This window comes from Rhinopithecus bieti, unplaced genomic scaffold (genome assembly GCF_001698545.2).
Source record: "Rhinopithecus bieti isolate Rb0 unplaced genomic scaffold, ASM169854v2 scaffold_30764, whole genome shotgun sequence".
Classification (NCBI taxonomy): domain Eukaryota; kingdom Metazoa; phylum Chordata; class Mammalia; order Primates; family Cercopithecidae; genus Rhinopithecus; species Rhinopithecus bieti.
This window is the reverse complement of record NW_016813573.1, coordinates 1,090,598-1,107,400: the sequence shown is the minus strand read 5'-3', so window position 1 is coordinate 1,107,400 and position 16,803 is coordinate 1,090,598. Positions and strand designations below refer to the sequence as shown.

Genomic DNA, 16,803 nt, shown 5'->3' with positions numbered 1-16,803 from the left:
ATTTCAGCTTTCTACTTATGGCTAGCCAGTTTTCCCAGCACCATTTATTAAATAGGGAATCCTTTCCCCATTTCTTGTTTCTCTCAGGTTTGTCAAAGATCAGATGGCTGTAGATGTGTGGTATTATTTCTGAGGACTCTGTTCTGTTCCATTGGTCTATATCTCTGTTTTGGTACCAGTACCATGCTGTTTTGGTTACTGTAGCCTTGCATTATAGTTTGAAGTCAAGTAGTGACTATTTTTTAAGAAAGTAACTACTAGGTAATGGTTACATATGCTACCTTCTGATTCTAGTGTTTCCCTTCCCTATGTAATAGAGGAAAGAAGGCTAGTCTGGCCAGTGAGATTACAATGAACTAGGGAGGAAACAAAAAGAGAGAGTGTCTCATGTGATATGTGGGATATCAAAACCTGGTGATCCAGGAAAGCTGAAACCAGCCAGATCTGAAACTAGAGTCTGAGAAGTCAGAAGGGGGCATCTGGATGATTACCAAGCTCAAGGCAGCAGAATCAGATATCAAAGCTGAGTTATGGAGCCAGGAAAGCAGAAACTACAAAGACTAGAACAAGCACAAGCAAGGTGAGAATAGAAGGGAGGTATCTAGAATTTCCTCCCAGATCAGGATCTTTTAAAAAATGTAACAGCCCAGGTGTAGCCACATTGGGTCAGGCTCAGCAGAATAACAGATGCTGGTTCCATCATCTATAGGCTCTCTTCTCCAGTTGGAGTGTGCCAAGGCTTCTTGTGGATTGTTGAGAAGAAAGGCTTCTCGTGTTCTGGTGGATTCTTGGTGAAAATTCCTAATTTGGGCAGTGGGAAATGATTTCCCATAATCAGGGCTGCTTCCTGTGTGTGCAGCCTGTGTAGCTGCACAGGGCCCTGTGCTTAGAAGTGCCCCATGTTCTGTTTAATGCTCTGCTGTCACCACCTTGACATTCTTATAATTTTTGAACCCCCACGTTGGGCCCCCACGTTGTTAGTTTACACCGGACCCATAAATGATGTAGCCAGTCCTGCAATAATTGCTTTTCTAGCCACATAGTTTGCATTTCTTTCTGACCATGGGGTTAGCTTGAGTGGATGCTCTTTCAGCCACGTGTTTGGGTTAACTTTCTGCATCTGGCTGTAGATTTGTATCTAAACGTTAGCAGATAGAAGAATACAAAAGCTAAAGAATTCAAACAATGCTTTTAATAGTAGTTTTTAAACTGAGAGTCATAGTAATAGCCCAGGTGTCTGAATGGCACACAGAAGAAGGAGACTTCCTTGGTGAACAGTGTAGCAGTGGCTAGATCAGAAGGAGGCAAGGTGTGGGATAAGGGGCAGCATGTTGATGAATGGCTCACCACCACCCAGATGCCAGCAAGTCATGGAGGAGAGGCAAATTCTCCGCACAAATCCTATTGTATTAGTCTGTTCTCATGCTGCTAATAAACACATACCTGAGACTGAGTAATTTATAATGAAAAAAAAAAGAGGTTTAATGGACTACAGTTCCACATGACTGGGGAGGTCTCACAGTCATGCTAGAAGGTGAAAAGCATGTCTTACATGGCAGCAGGCGAGAGAGGTTGTGCAGGGAAACTCCCCTTTATAAAACCATTAGATCTCATGAGACTTATTCACTATCACAGGAACAGCATGAGAAAGACCTGCCCCAATGATTCAGTTACCTCCCATCAGGTCCCTCACATGACACGTGGGAATCATGGGAGCTACAATTCAAGATGAGATTTGGTTGGGGATACAGCTAAACCATATCACCTGGGAACAAGCAGTTTCAGCAAGAAGTTTTGTTAGCCCTTGTGCTTTCACCTGTGTCCTTGGCCAGGATGGCAAGCAGCCACAATATTCCATGGATATTATATTGAGAAAATGGGGACTGTAGGGCAACCTCTTCCACTCTGTTTTGTCTCTTGTGAAACTTTGCTTTTCCCTGATGGTTTATGCAGTCTGACCCATAAATAATTTGAGAGCAGAAGTATTTAAAAATCATTCCCATCTTACCCAATAGGGGACTCAGTGTGTCTGCCCTTGCCTCAGTACTCGAGGCTGCAGTGATAAGATTGTGCCACCATGAAAGACCATCTGAATTTCATGTCTCAAAGTTAGCTCTAATGACCAGAAACTCTTTCTTTCTCATAAGGCAGTTGTCCATGTCTGAGACCAACATCTTGAAGATGCAGGCCCAATGTTTACCTCCACCAGTGAGGAGATAGGATGGCCTCCACTCTGATGTTGGGACAAACAGTTTCATCTTGTGTGTCCTGGATTGGATCAGAGTAGAATAAAATCACGGTGAGGCAGACAGGGATTCCAGTTACTCAAATATTTTGTCTTTGTGTAAATACATAATAAATCTCTTTCCTTTCAGAAGAACCTGTGAGCTGCATGATAAATTGAGCGCTTAAGGTGGTCACTTAATGCAAATCCAAGAACCACTGGATATCCTTGATTGTTTGGTGTTTTAACATTCAGAACTGTTAGTAACTTGTCCACAAGCATGTAAATCTCTACGCTAACACTGCAAGGCAGAAATTCAATTTTCATAGTCCTGAATATACATGTCTCAGTACCTAGCTTGAGTGAGTGAGTGGCCTGAACAAGGGATTTGAGGGAGGTGAAATCAATCCACTTTGTTAAAATGTCATTTAAGTTTTAGATGTGGCCATGGACCAGGAGGTAAGATAGTATTTCATTCGTTTAAAGTTATCTGGAGGTTACATGAAAACTGTATGAAAATCTACTCAAAGTACATGGGAAAAATCTGTAAGAGTGTCTTCTTTATTTTGATGGTTTTGCAAGTCTGAACTGTTTTATTCAATATAGTTGTTTCATGTGTTGCTGGGCTCTATAGGCTCAGGTGCTGGGACTCATGGGGACCATGAGGACTCTCCCTTGGTTATCTCATTGGGCTGTGGTTATTTTGCATAGATGAAGCTCTCTAGGTTTTGAAGAACTGAAGTGACAGAGTGCCTGAGACCCCTTCGCAGTTGTGTCTGCAGAGGGTAGAGCTATGTGTCTTCAGAGGTCCTTGAATCTGGCCAAAAAACAAACAAAAAAAGTCTGTATCACTATTAGGTCTATCATGTGATTACTCTCCAGATATAGGGGGAGTGGGAGTATGTGAACATATCCCCTGGGAGGCAGCACATCTGCCCTGCAATGGGCTGGTCAAAGAAGAGAAGAACTGGGGATGGCATTCCTCCAGAGTTGCAGGCAGTGTTGACAGCAATGCTCAAAGAATTTTAGCTTGTGGGTCCTTCAGGTGAGGATGATGTCATGGTTGTCTAGTATGGAGATATTGAGGACCAGGGAAAATGTGGAAAACTCTTGGTGGACAGGCATTATGGCCCTCTGAGTCCAGCCTCATGTGGGCACTTACATGGGGACAGGTCCTTCTGAAGGTAGGTGCTGTTGGCAGAGACTTGAGTTTAATATGGTTGATTGTGGGAGGTTGTGGAGTCACCAGGGGCTTCTCCTTACCCTTGAAGACTAAGGAATAGAGTGCCGTGGGATTCAGGACAAGGCTCTGCCAGATTCTTTGTTGAGCATTAAATTACAGAAATCTTTTTTAGTTTATATAGTGGTCTTCATGCTGGGAATGTTCACTTGGAGTGCCCGCCCTGCCACAGAATAGGCACAGCAGCCCTCCCTGCCAGTGAGCCCCTCTTTGGGGTCAACTAGAAGAAGGGGTAGGCAGCTGGAGGCACTGTACACATCACTACTTTTAGCTTTTATACTTTTTTTGCCTAATGAGCCCTGAGTCTTTTCCTCAGTGAAGCCTCCCAAGCCAAGCCACTGAAACCCAATTATGATCTGAAAATGCCCTCTGCCTACCAGCATCACTCCCCAGTAGTTAGTGGCATTCCTCCAATGAGCTATCATACACTTTCATTTCTGAGATTTTTACAAAGTCCCCTTGACGGCTTCCTTTTTTGTAAGAAAGAGGTCTGCCAACTCTTCATCTCCCATGCACAAGTGGTTCTTTAAATGCTATAGTAAAATGTCTTCTAAATAAAACAAAGCCACAGTGGCTAGCAATATGTTAAACCTTTGTCTCATAAATTAGTTTTGATTCTGAAACTATATGGAATATTTGTGGGAGAGGTATACATATTTTGTAAAATAAGTACTTTTGTCTTACAAGTAACTCTCTCTAACATGAGCTCTAAGAACCTTGTTTGAAATTTCATTTCATGGTCAATTCAGCATGAAATTAAAAGTTCAGGGAAGGATTGGAGTGCTTAACTTGGGCCATGGGAGACACAGATATGCTTCATATTTCTTAATTTATATATCTTTGTAGAAATGGGTGAATAATCCTAATTTTCTGCAGGAATAGAGCCACCATATAATCTTCCAAAAAAAAAAAAAAAAAAAAAATCCATGGGTTGCTATGGAAACAATGATGCCTACAGTCCCTGGGCTCTGCCCACTGGGGATCCCAGGGAATAGTTGCTGCCAGGGTTTCTCCCCTTCTGTGTCCCTTGGTAGAGGATCTGTACCCCAGCTGATGCTCAGGCTGTGCTCCCAGCCCCACCTCCACTTGGAAGAGGGAGAGGTCTTCTTGAGGAGGAATGCCCTCTTAGTCTAGCTCTTCCATCATGTGGAAATGATGCTTCTCTCTGTATTTGGAGAACTGGGTTGGCTACATGTTTGTTATAAAAGCTTCAAGACATTTCACCTATCATGGAATACTTCTAAAAATGCTGACAGACTCATCACTATGTCTTTTATAATTATATTAGTTTCCTATTACTGCTGTAATGAGTTACTACAAATTACCTGGAGGCTTAAAACAACATAAATTTAGTCTCTTACAATTTTGGAGGCCAGAAGTTCAAAATCAGTGTCACTGGACCGAAGTCAGGGTGTTAGCAAGGCTGGTTCCTTCTGGAGGCTCTAGGAGAGAATCCATCTACTTGCCTTCTCTAGCAAGTAGAAATACTCTGGAGGCCAGAGTATTTCCTGACTGTGACTCCTTTCCTCCATCTTCAAAGTCAGCAGTACTTCATCTCCAAATCTCTTTCTCTCTGTCCCTCTGCTTGTGTCACCACCTGGTCATCTTTCTCACTCTGAGACACCTCTCTCTCTTTTTCTTCTTCTTTTTTTTTGAGTTAGAGTCTCACTCTGTCGCCCAGGCTGGAGTGCAGTGGCACGATCTCAGCTCACTGCAACCTCCGCCTCCTGGGTTCAAGCTATTCTCCTGCCTCAGTGTCCCAAGTAGCTGGGATTACAGGTGCATACCACCATGCCCAGCTAATTTTTGTATTTTTAGTAGAGTGGGGGTCTCATCATGTTGGTCAGTCTGGTCTTGAACTCCTGGCCTCATGATCTGCCCAACTTGGCCTCCCAAAGTGCTGGGATTACAGGCATAAGCCACCATGCCCGGCCACACCTCTTTCTCTTATAAAGACCCTTGTGATTACACTGGGCCTATTCAGATAATCCAGAATAATCTCCCCACCCAAAGACCCTTAATTTGATCATATCTACAGCCTCTTTTACCATGTAAGGCCACCTATTAATTGTAGGTATTCCATATAAGGCCACAGATCCCAAGGATTACAATGTGACATCTCTGGGGTTGGGGGGGTGGGTATTATTCAGCTTACAACAATAAAGAATGACTGTAGAAATAAGAAGTTGGTGGCCTTATTTGCAGTATGTCTTTATGCAAAGCCTTTTACAAATCATTTCCAGGAAAGTCCTTAGTTCTGGCAGAGACCTTTTATATAAAAATCATTTCAGTATAAAATTGTCCTATTTTGCCACTGCCAAGTTAACAAGCAGTTTAGCCACAGGCTGTTTTGCAAACGTGATTTTAAACAGTCAATTACTTTGGATATATTTATTATTTTGTGTTCAGTGTAATGGCAATGAATTAATATTCACATAGTTGTCACATGCCATTTCTAAAGAGTTCTCCTTGAGCCCAATACTCATTAGAATTTCCTAATAAACACTATAAAATGACTCTACCCTGAAATATTGTTAAATTACAATGGAAAAAATCACATACACAAAATCCATGTAACCAGACATAGGAATTCTGAGCATCTCCTTCCTTCTCTTTCTTTCTCTTTGTGTGTCTCTCTGTTTCTGTCTCTCTCTCTCTCTCTCTCTCTCCATCTGTATCTGTCTCTCCCTCTTTCTCTATCTGTCTCTGTTTTTTTGAGTCCTTACTCTGAGGGAAGCCAGTTACCATGTTGTGAGCAACTCTTACGGGGAGACTGATTTGAGGAAGAACTGGTGTTTTCAGTCTAGAGTCAACAATGACCTGAGCGTGAGGTTTGAAAAAAAAAATTCTGAAAACATTTATCCAAATTAAAGCTACTGAGAAATATAAGGAATAAATAAGAGCTTCTTGGTACCCAAGAAATTGAAGATTACAGAATGTCCTTTGTTAGTCTTAAGAATGAGGGGGAAAATGAAAATGCCCTTTCTCAGTACAAAGAATCAGTGAAGAGACTATTAAATTTGACATGAATTATAAAGTAGAAAAATCTGCTTGATTTATTAATTTTATGATATATGTAATCAATATCTAATTTGGCATAACACTGTAAATGTTTTTTTTAATAAAGGTCTCTGAATTGACTTTGGAGTTAACTTCATCCCTGGCCAACACCTTGATTGCAGCCTCATGGGAGGTTCTGAGATAGACCCAGCTAGCTAAGCTGCTCCCACGTGCCTGACTCACAGAGCCTGTGAGATAACAAACCCTTGTTGTTTGCAGTCATGACATTTTGGGGTAATTTGTGATGCAGCAATAGATAACTAATACGCCAGCCTTGAGCATCTTAAAGTCTCATAAAAAAATTAGTAACCTACTCAAGACTGTACCTTCAACCAAGTGTTGGATTTTGAGTACTTCGTGGAAGTTAGCAAAGGCAGAGGTGGAGGAAGGGGAGAGCTGAGCATAAGGCAAAACTCTGTTCACCCTAAAAGTTGGACTGTGTATATCTATGACACTGATAAAGTGAACATGCTGAGAATACATTTGCATGGAACACTTAAAAACATCCTGGGAATAAACTCTTCCTAAAAAGATTTGTTACATTTGTCAGGTCCTAGTGTTAGAGAAGGAGTGAACACAGCTTGATGCTGTACTTAAATGGACTGTTTATCCTGGACAAACAGGAATGTGGAGAAAGCTGCTTTGAGAAAAATGAAGTTTTCTAGAAAAGACAAACATTACCAAAATTTCTGGAAGATGATCTACTGACCACAAAGCAGCTCTGCTTTGTGCTCCCAGGGTGTAACTTTGTTATGAGGAAGAGGGGCTTCCCTGGGTGGTTGGAGCATTAAGAGTACCTTGGACTGCAGAGGGCATAAGTGTGAAATGGCACTACCTTCCCTGCCTATGGAGAGGGGCCTGGAAGGGGTTTCACAGACAGAAGCCATCTAGGCTACCACAGTGTGTCAGAGCCAAAGTAGGAAAGGAGGGACTGACAGAGGCAATGTGAGAGCTCAGAAGTTTCTGTGTGTGGGCACCAAGGAAAAGGAAGCCTGCAAATTCCACAGTCATGAAATGGAGCCAAATTAGAGAAATAATATACTGCCATTATGATTTTTCTTAATCGTCAGGCTGGTGTGCTCTGTGAAACAGAAATTATATTCCTTGGGTTTCTCTGGGTAATTAGTAATTCTAGTATAGCATCTATTCATAGCATGGACTAATTGCTACCCAAAGATGAGAACTAACTGCCTTGTATTAAACAGATAATAGCATGAGCATAGAGAAAATGTGTACTGCCAGAGATTATTTATATATCTCCAAGCCTGGGCATAGCAAGAGAAAACTGGGTTAGAAATATTGTTGCAGCTAGTAGAAAAGTCTGTTTAGTTTCCAAGGGAAGAGTGATGGTCTTCCCTGGAGACTAGAGGGTCCCTGCCAGCATTAGTCAAAGAACGTTTTGACCCTAGCAGGAACTTTCCACCAAGGCATTATGTAAAAGGAATAGGGATGGAAAATAGAAAGAACAGTGTGTTGATTGAACCCTACAGGACCCATAGGAAATAATATCTGCTCTATCAGGGCAAAGAATGTCTTACAATTGTGGGGGAATGCTTGGTGATGGGTACATAGGTGTTTTAAACCAAGGAAAAAGCCCCATGACCATATGGATTCCTTTCTTAAAGATATGTCAGACTGTAGGACATTTGTGCCTGTAATTGTGGAAAAAAAGCTTTTTTATTGACAGTAATAGAAGTAGTAGGTGAGATGAGGTTCACTCTAAGCAAATGGTTGCTAGAGTAAAATATTTTAATGGTGGCTAGGATAAAAGGAAAGAAAGTATGATTCCCACACTTAATACAAATTGATAGAGGAGGAGAAATAGAAAATCATTTACAGCATAAAGATGGGCAAAACCCAAGATGGGAAAGCACTAATCATTGGAACAGCTACCAAGTTATCTAGCATTTCACTATCCTAGAATTAACTTTGAGGTGACCCAAACTAGTGGCTGATCATTAAGTTCTTCCCAAATATTGTGTGTAAGAAACATATAGAACTGTAAATTGGAACAATCAATCATTTCTTTACTGTTTCATTAATACCATTTTTTCTTGAGGCACACAACCACAGCAAAAGCAAAATTTTAGTAATGTTAAAGTCCAGTTTTACTTGGTAAGCCATGTCAAGCCTAGCTTTGCTGGTCTTTTAAACATGAGGCTTAATTAATGATGGTTTGATACGATGGCTCCCAAACATTTTGTGCAGTCAGGTGGTGCTACCCAAAGTTTGGATCCAAGCTCCCTGAACATCAATCACCTCAGAAGTGTGTTGAGAAAAAAACCACACACATATATATGTTTATGTGCATGTTTTATATATATATATACACACACTTCTATGTTTTATATATATGTATATATGTGTGTGTATATATGTGTATATATATGTGTATATATATGTGTGTGTATATATATGTGTATATACATATATATGTAGAGAGAGAGAGAGAGAGAGATTTGGGGTTGGGGCCTGGGAATCTTAACTTCAACTATTATGCTTTCCTTCTTGAAGTGGTAAGCACTGTAGGGACCGTACTTTGAGAACCATAGTTCCAGAGAGATTTTGATTGATGAATTCTGAGGAAAGGCAGGGGGAGGAAGACAACCACCAAGAAGGAAAGTCCAGAGCAGGGAATGTAGTCAGAAACTCCATGAATTTGCCTTTCAAATTGATTTCAAATTTGATATTAACAATAGAGTTTTGTCTATTCCAAATCCCATAATAAAGACTAGAAGTAAGTTGAGATTCAATCTCCCACTTGCTTGTGCCCTGAAGATCCAAAATTAAAATTTGACTCTGGGGACAAAGAGGGTACTGTTGATGGTATGACCTGGAAAATCAGCTACAGGCTGGACCTCAGTCCACTATTAGCCCCAAAGCTACAAAAGGGAGTTTTACAGAATGATGAGAAGTCTTGTTATGGGACATTATCAGTAATTATTAGGATGTTAATGATAATAGTGAACGTTCCTATCATTTATTTTTAAACACAGACTTGAACAGTCTTAGGTAATTTTTATGATAACCATATAATATCAGATGAGGAAAATTAGACTTAGTAACTTACCAAATATATTTTGCTGCTATGTGGATAAACTGGGCTTTTAATTTCAACCTTTTTTTTCTTCAAAACCTATGAAGTATATAACTAGTCTCTTTGCCTCCTTAAGTGATACTGTGAGGGAACGGATAAAGCTATTCTAAATTAACTTTTCACAAGAGATGTGAAATCAACGTTGTTACACTACTTCTGTCATTAGAGCCTCTGGAAAGTCTTTACACAGGTGGCTCTTGGCTATTTGTTATCTTGATAACAGCATCCCTCAGAGTCAAGCCTAGGAAAAGATTCTGTTTATTCCAATAAAAAGATTGTGCATTTCTGAGACTAGCGACCTCTTAAGAATATTAGCAGGAGGAGTGTAGTTGGAGTCCCAACTGAACCTAAATTGAATGGACTTTAGGACTCGTAGAGACAGATTTTTATGAGAAAGCAAACCTCTTGGGAAATAATGATTACAAGGGAGAAAGAAATTTGGCACATAGCTATGCCGTAATATGATAGGTACTGGAAGTGAAGAGCTGTTTTTAATATAGAATAATGCCTATCACTCAGCTCATCCTTCAGCCTAAAACAACTTAGGTCCAGTGCTAGGAAAACTGAGGTAACACAGGAAAGGGCTCTTTTATCAAAAGATCTGAAATCACTGGGAGCTCCATAACCATATAATGTACAGTGCCACAAGGGCTGACTCCCTGGGATTCATTCTACCATACATGTGCAGAGAACAGACAACAGAGTGTGCCTGCCACCTGATGGCATCAAACATATGGGAGGCCTCCCAAGGTTCGCAACTTTGGGCACCACATCATGTTTGGCACAGCAGAGAGGATTTGGCCCAGTGGGGCATGTGCATGATGTGTATTCAGTCACAATAATCAGGATTTGTGCCAGGTATTGAAGAAAGGGGCCTTCATGGGATTTCATAAGCCTGAAGCCAAAAGAGAGAAAAAAATGGCAATGATTGTGTGGTATCTGAGATAGCTCTGTGCTTCAATCCATATGAGATACTTATAGAAATAATAAAGGGAAACTTTGAGGGACTCCAGGTATTTCAAATAGTGGGTAGAAGCAGACCCTAAATAGGCCATTTATTACAATTAATGCTGTGGTATCTGGCCTCCCAAAGGCCTCCCAGCAGTCCTTGACTTCTGATATTCACGTCCTTGGGTAGAGCCCATATACATTAATTAGTGCTGACCCATGCGACCAATAGAATACTGTGGAAGTGATGGTGTATGATATCTGAGGTTAGGACATAAAAGGCATTGCAGCTTCCACCTTGTTGTTTTGGATTGTGGGAGAAACTAAACTCCATGTCTTGAGGAAAACCAAGCAGCCCTATGGAAGGGCCCACAGGGAGGATAACTGAGACCTCCCACCAAAAGCCCACACTTGCCATCCACGTGAGTAAGCGTATCTTTCACACATAGTCAGTCTTCAGATGACTATGCCCTGACCCACATCTGACTGCAGCCTCATGAGATATTGAGCCAGAATTGCTTAGACAACCCTCTTCCAAATTCCTAATACGAGAAAGAAAGAGAAATACTAATAAGTGTGATTAATAGTTTTTTTTTAAAAAACCACTAAGTTATAGAAGAATAGGCCATGCAGAAATATGAACCCCATTTTTACTCACAAGATAGAAAGACCTGAGGAGAGTTTGGGTAAGACTTGAATTTCTCCTTAAGTAAAGGGTGGGATTTAGCTGGATGCTGAAACAATGAGAAGCCTTTCTTGAAAGAGGGATGAATATTACTTAAGGCAGAAAGACAGATACATCTATATTTAAAGGGACAGATTTCTTGAGGTTTGGGTCATAATCCTGAAAGACACCGTCCTGAGGCCATAAGATACCAAAAGATCCAATTTCCTAAAGATCAATATCCCTAAAGTTTAAATTCCTGACGCCTAAAATCCTGAAAATCACAATCACAGGATAGTTGCATTGTTAGGCAGAACAATTACCTTGTTACTGTCTTTTTGCAGAAGAAAATGAATTTCAATTGAATCCCCAAGCCATAATGATGGATTTAGAACTAGGTGCAATCAAGGCTTTAAAAGTGAATTTCAAGGTGTTACCAATAAGGTTTGTTTTTTTCCATTCAGCCAATGCATTTGGCAGAAAATTCAGAGGAGAGGATTGGCCACATGTTACAGTTTAAAAATGCGTCATTGCCTGCGTTGGCATTTCCTTCAGCTGATGATATTCCAGGAGCTTCTAATGAATTGAAGCTGTCTGAAGAAGCTCGTGAAGTTGCTGACTGTTGCATAAATAATTATATGCATGGTAGGATAAGAAGACACTTAAGCAATGGTGTTGCTGTTTGATCACCATTATCGTTTCTGCCAAATTTGTGGTCTGTATATAAGTGCCTGTGGAATAGATTTCCGTGTATGCAAAACAACACAGAAGCATGGCACAGAAGATGGGAAAATATAATAGAAAATCTTCATGTCTGTGTATATCAAATCCTAGAAGCATTTCAAAAAGAGCAGCACCATGTAGAAAGTGAAGGTGAACATATTGTTTGAGAAAAGCCACGTTGTAAAAGAAAACAAATCAGCTACTCATTGTGATGCTAGGGTACAAAATATTGTTAATGTCGTGAAAGTCAGCCAGCTCTTATGAACTATCTCTGTGCAATTGCTCATAATCTATCCTCGTAATACACATTTTCAAATGCTAAATTTTCTTTTCAGTTTTCTGGAGTTTTTTTCTTTTCTTTTTTCAGTTTTCCCCAGTATTTTACATTCTTGGCATTTTTTTCTTTTGCAATTCTCTATGATATGTATTCTATCTTTGCATCATTTCCAGTACTGGAGGTATAGATTGTGTAGAGACTTCTAGAAATTTCTAATTTGTTTTATGCGTTTTTTGCAAATATGATTCCGTGAAAGTGCATTATCACAACATTGACTTTGAGTGTAAGCATTGGGGCATGTATGCAAAACCATTGGAATTTCCTCAGTAAATGAAGACAATTTTTGTACATCTGCATTTGTGAAAGATAAAATTTTTGAGATCGTGGCTCCTTGGGTGATTGGTACAGTTGTAACCCATCCTGGTTTTCGATCAATCATGTCAAAAGACTTAGTTTGTTCCTCACAGTATTTAGGATGGCAGTCCTAAAACACACTATTACCAACCATAGTGATAGGTATTCATACATTTAGCTTTTTGACCTTTTTTTTTGTTTTTTTGTTTTTTTTTTTGAGACGGAATCTCGCTCTGTCGCCTGGGCTGGAGTGCAGTGGTGGGATCTCAGCTCACTGCAAGCTCCACCTCCTGGGTTCCCGCCATTCTCCTGCCTCAGCCTCCCAAGTAGCTGGGACTACAAGCACCCGCCACCTCGCCCGGCTAGTTTTTTGTAGTTTTTAGTAGAGATGGGGTTTCACCATGTTAGCCAGGACGGTCTTGATCTCCTGACCTCGTGATCCGCCCCTCTCGGCCTCCCAAAGTGCTGGGATTACAGGCTTGAGCCACCGTGCCAGGCCTTGACCTATTTTTTGTGAATGTAGTTCATCTGCCCATAACTGTTGTATCAGTGTGACTATCAGTATACCTGAATGTTCATACTTTAAATCTGTGTTATTATTGCCTATGTTATTGGGTAAAGTGGCTTATGAGTGTTCTGCTGTGTTTTTGTAGGTTTCTCAAATAAATCTCCTTTCAAAAAATGTAAATATCTTTTAAATAATTTTTAAATTACTTTCTGCAGAGTTATGGTGTCAGGGATTTTGATCTTTTGTGAGTTCAACATTTGGATTTATGGTGTTTGTGGGTGTGTCTTTCGGGATTATCATTGGCTTCCATTTGTCCACAGTGTTGAACACACAGTGAAGTAAGGAGTTAGGTGAGATAGACTGGCTAGATCCAGGTTAGGGAAACCTTTATTTCTAATTTTAGGGCCTTGAATAGAAACTAGAAGGCACTGGCTATATGAGGTAGAAGGATAATGAAATACATATTGGTTTTCCAGAATACTGTCTCATCTGGTGATTAGACGTTGAATGAAGTAGAAGTAAGAAGACACTGGAATGAAGAAATTGTTTGAATAATTTAATAATTGCAGATGGTAAATATGAATGAACTAAAAAAATACATTAGAGAAACTGTACTTTACATATTTTCAAATATAAACTTACTTTAGAAGACTAGGTAATATTAAACATTTCTCATAAGTCTTTGAGAAGATTTTTATTCATTCATTAAAAATATTTTTTAATAAGTTGGACATATATTATTAATAAATTTAATTCAACAAATATTACTATTAATCTTTCTTTACACAATGTCAGCAACATGGGGGCAATTATTAATTTAAATAGTTTAAATAATTTATTATCCTCTGAATTTATAGATAAAATTTTAAGAAAATGAAGAAAAGTATTTCTCCTTTATAGTTTCTTTTGGTGATTTTGTTGTTTGTTAATTTCTACTTTGAAACTACAAGCAGATGTCTGAGAAGGAATTTCACTTTTCTCTGTCAAGATAGATACCGACCTGGCCAGATAATCCCATTTGCTGGGACTGGGAAAGGAGAGACTAATTATTACTTTTATCTTTATTCAGCTGTATCTCATAGTCTTCCTTTTTATTTCTATCATGTACTTCATTGTTTTTCTCAAGAACTCTCATCTCTGTGGAGGAAAAAATTATCAATATTTCTGCCCATACCTAACAGTTGCCTGGGTCTACAGCTCTGAATCAAAACTAACATACCACACACCCAAAAGATGAAGTACTTACATCACCTTTACAGGCAAAGTATTCATGTCTATAACCACAAATCTAATCATTTAGCTGAGGTGCTAAGTGGCAGTTTTTGGAAATCTGTAAGGAATTGCTAGAGAAAAGGATATATTTAAGAATAGCTCACTTCTAATTTATATCATCGTTCTAATGTTCATGACATTTAAAAAAAATGAAGGCTGTGATTATTATTGGTTGTGAAATTAATTTAATGTTATGATAAGTATTTTTAAAACATGAAATAAAATAGTATTTAACAGAAAATGTCAAAATTAGTGGTGTATAGTAAGGATAGGTACTATGTAATAAAGCTTTTGATTCATGTTTTATATATGTTTGTTTTTGCGTGGGTCACGCTGTAATATTACCTCTTATCATGGGTCATAGTTACCATCTTTGAAAGCTTACTGATACTTTGGAATACAAATCCTAAAGTATAAAATGATTTTCCACCAAGAAGCAGTTTCTCTGCTCCTTCTGGGATCTCTGTCTGGTTTGGCCCACCTGTCTGCCTCCACTCCTGCTTCCACCTTGTCCATCAGGGTGACCCAGAAGTCCTACAAGGTGTCCACCTCTGGCCCCTGGGACTTCAGTAGCTGCTCCTACACGAGTGGGCCCAGTGCCCGCACCAGCTCCTCAAGCTTCTCCTGAGAGGACAGCAACAGCAGCTTCTTGGGTGGCCTGGGTAGATGTTATGGTGGGGCCAGCGGCATGGGAGGCATCACCGCCCTCATGGTCAACCAGAGCCTGCTGAGCCCCCTTAACCTGGAGGTGGACCCCAGCATCCAGGCTGTGTGCACCCAGGAGAAGGAGCAGATCAAGACCCTCAACAGCAAGTTTGCCTCCTTCATAGACAAGGTATGGTTCCTGGAGCAGTGGAACAAGTTGCTGGAAACCAAGTGGAGCCTCCTGCAGCAGCAGAAGACAGCTCAGTGCAACATGGAGAACATGTTCAAGAGCTACATCAACAACCTTAGGCAGCAGTTGGAGACTCTGGGCCACAGAAGCTGAAGCTGGAGGCGAAGCTTGGCAATATGCAGGGGCTGGTGGAGGACTTCAAGAACAAGTACCAGGATGAGTTCAATAAGCGTACAGAGATGGAGAATGAATTTGTCCTCATCAAGAAGGAAGCGGATGAAGCTTACATGTACAAGGTAGAGCTGGAGTCTGGCCTGCAAGGGCTGACTGACGAGATAACTTCCTCAGGCAGCTGTATGAAGAGGCGATCCAGGAGCTGCAGTCCCAGATCTTGGTCACGTCTGTGGTGCTGTCCATGGACAACAGTCGCTCCCTGGACATGTACAGCATCATTGCTGAGGTCAAGGCACATTACGAGGAGATTGCCAACCGCAGCTGGGCTGAGGCTGACAGCATGTACCAGATCAAGTATGAGTAGCTGCAGACGCTGGCTGGGAAGCACGCGGATGACCTGCAGAGCACAAAGACTCAGATCTCTGAGATGAACTAGAATATCAGCCAGCTCCAGGTTGAGACGGAGGGCCTCAAAGGCCAGAGGTTTCCCTGGAGGCCGCCATTGCAGATGCCGAGCAGCGTGGGGGAGCTTTCCATTAAGGATGCCAAATTCAAGCTGTCCGAGCTGAAGGCTGCCCTGCAGCGGGCCAAGCAGGACATAGCGTGGCAGCTGCGTGAGTACCAGAGGCTGATGAAAGTCAAGCTGGCCCCGGACATCGAGATTGCCACCTACAGGAAGCTGCTGGAGGGCGAAGAGAGCTGGCTGGAGTCTGGGATGCAGAACATGAGTATTCATCCATAGGAAGACCACCAGCAGCAAGTGGTCTGAGCTCGGTCTATGGGGTCCCTCACAAGCCCGGGCCCCAGGTACGGCCTGGGCTCTAGCTTTGGCTTTGGCGTGGACTCCAGCTTCTTCAGCCGCACCAGCTCCACCAGCACCGTGGTTGTGAAGAAGATTGAAACCCGTGATGGGAAGCTGGTGTCCGAGTCCTCTGACGTCCTGACGTCCTGCCCAAGTGACTGGTGCGGCAGCCCCTCCCAGCCTACCCCTCCTAAGGCTGCCCCAGAGCCTGGGAGGAAGGCCGCTTGCGGAGTAGCACAGGGAATGGGAGACGCACCTGAGGCTCAGCCCTAGCCCTCAGCTCACCTGCCAGGGAGTTTACTGCCTGGGCCCCTTACCNTGAATAATTTTATCTCAAATTAGTAAAGTTGATAATAGAAAATGGAAACAGATTATATGAGCAGCTACAAGAAGTTTCACACTACTGTAAATTGTTCTATGACCTGTACAAAATGAAAGTTCATAAATCCAACATTAGTTCCCAAAATGATATAATTATTGACCTTAGGAGAACAATATCAACACTTCCTGTGCAAGTCTCTTTATCTAAAACTATATAAGAAAAAAGTAATAGTAAATATCTTTTCAGAAGATTGTTGCAGTATGTGACAGAAAATGACTAGAATGACTTGTGGGTCCAGCATAC

The 16,803-nt window shown here is 41.1% G+C and overlaps 1 pseudogene; it reads left to right on the top strand.

The window, feature by feature from the left end:
* The window catches only part of LOC108513028 (keratin, type II cytoskeletal 8 pseudogene), a 37,781-nt pseudogene extending 21,330 nt beyond the window's left edge, over positions 1-16,451 (top strand).
* Positions 16,452-16,803: the final 352 nt, after the last annotated feature.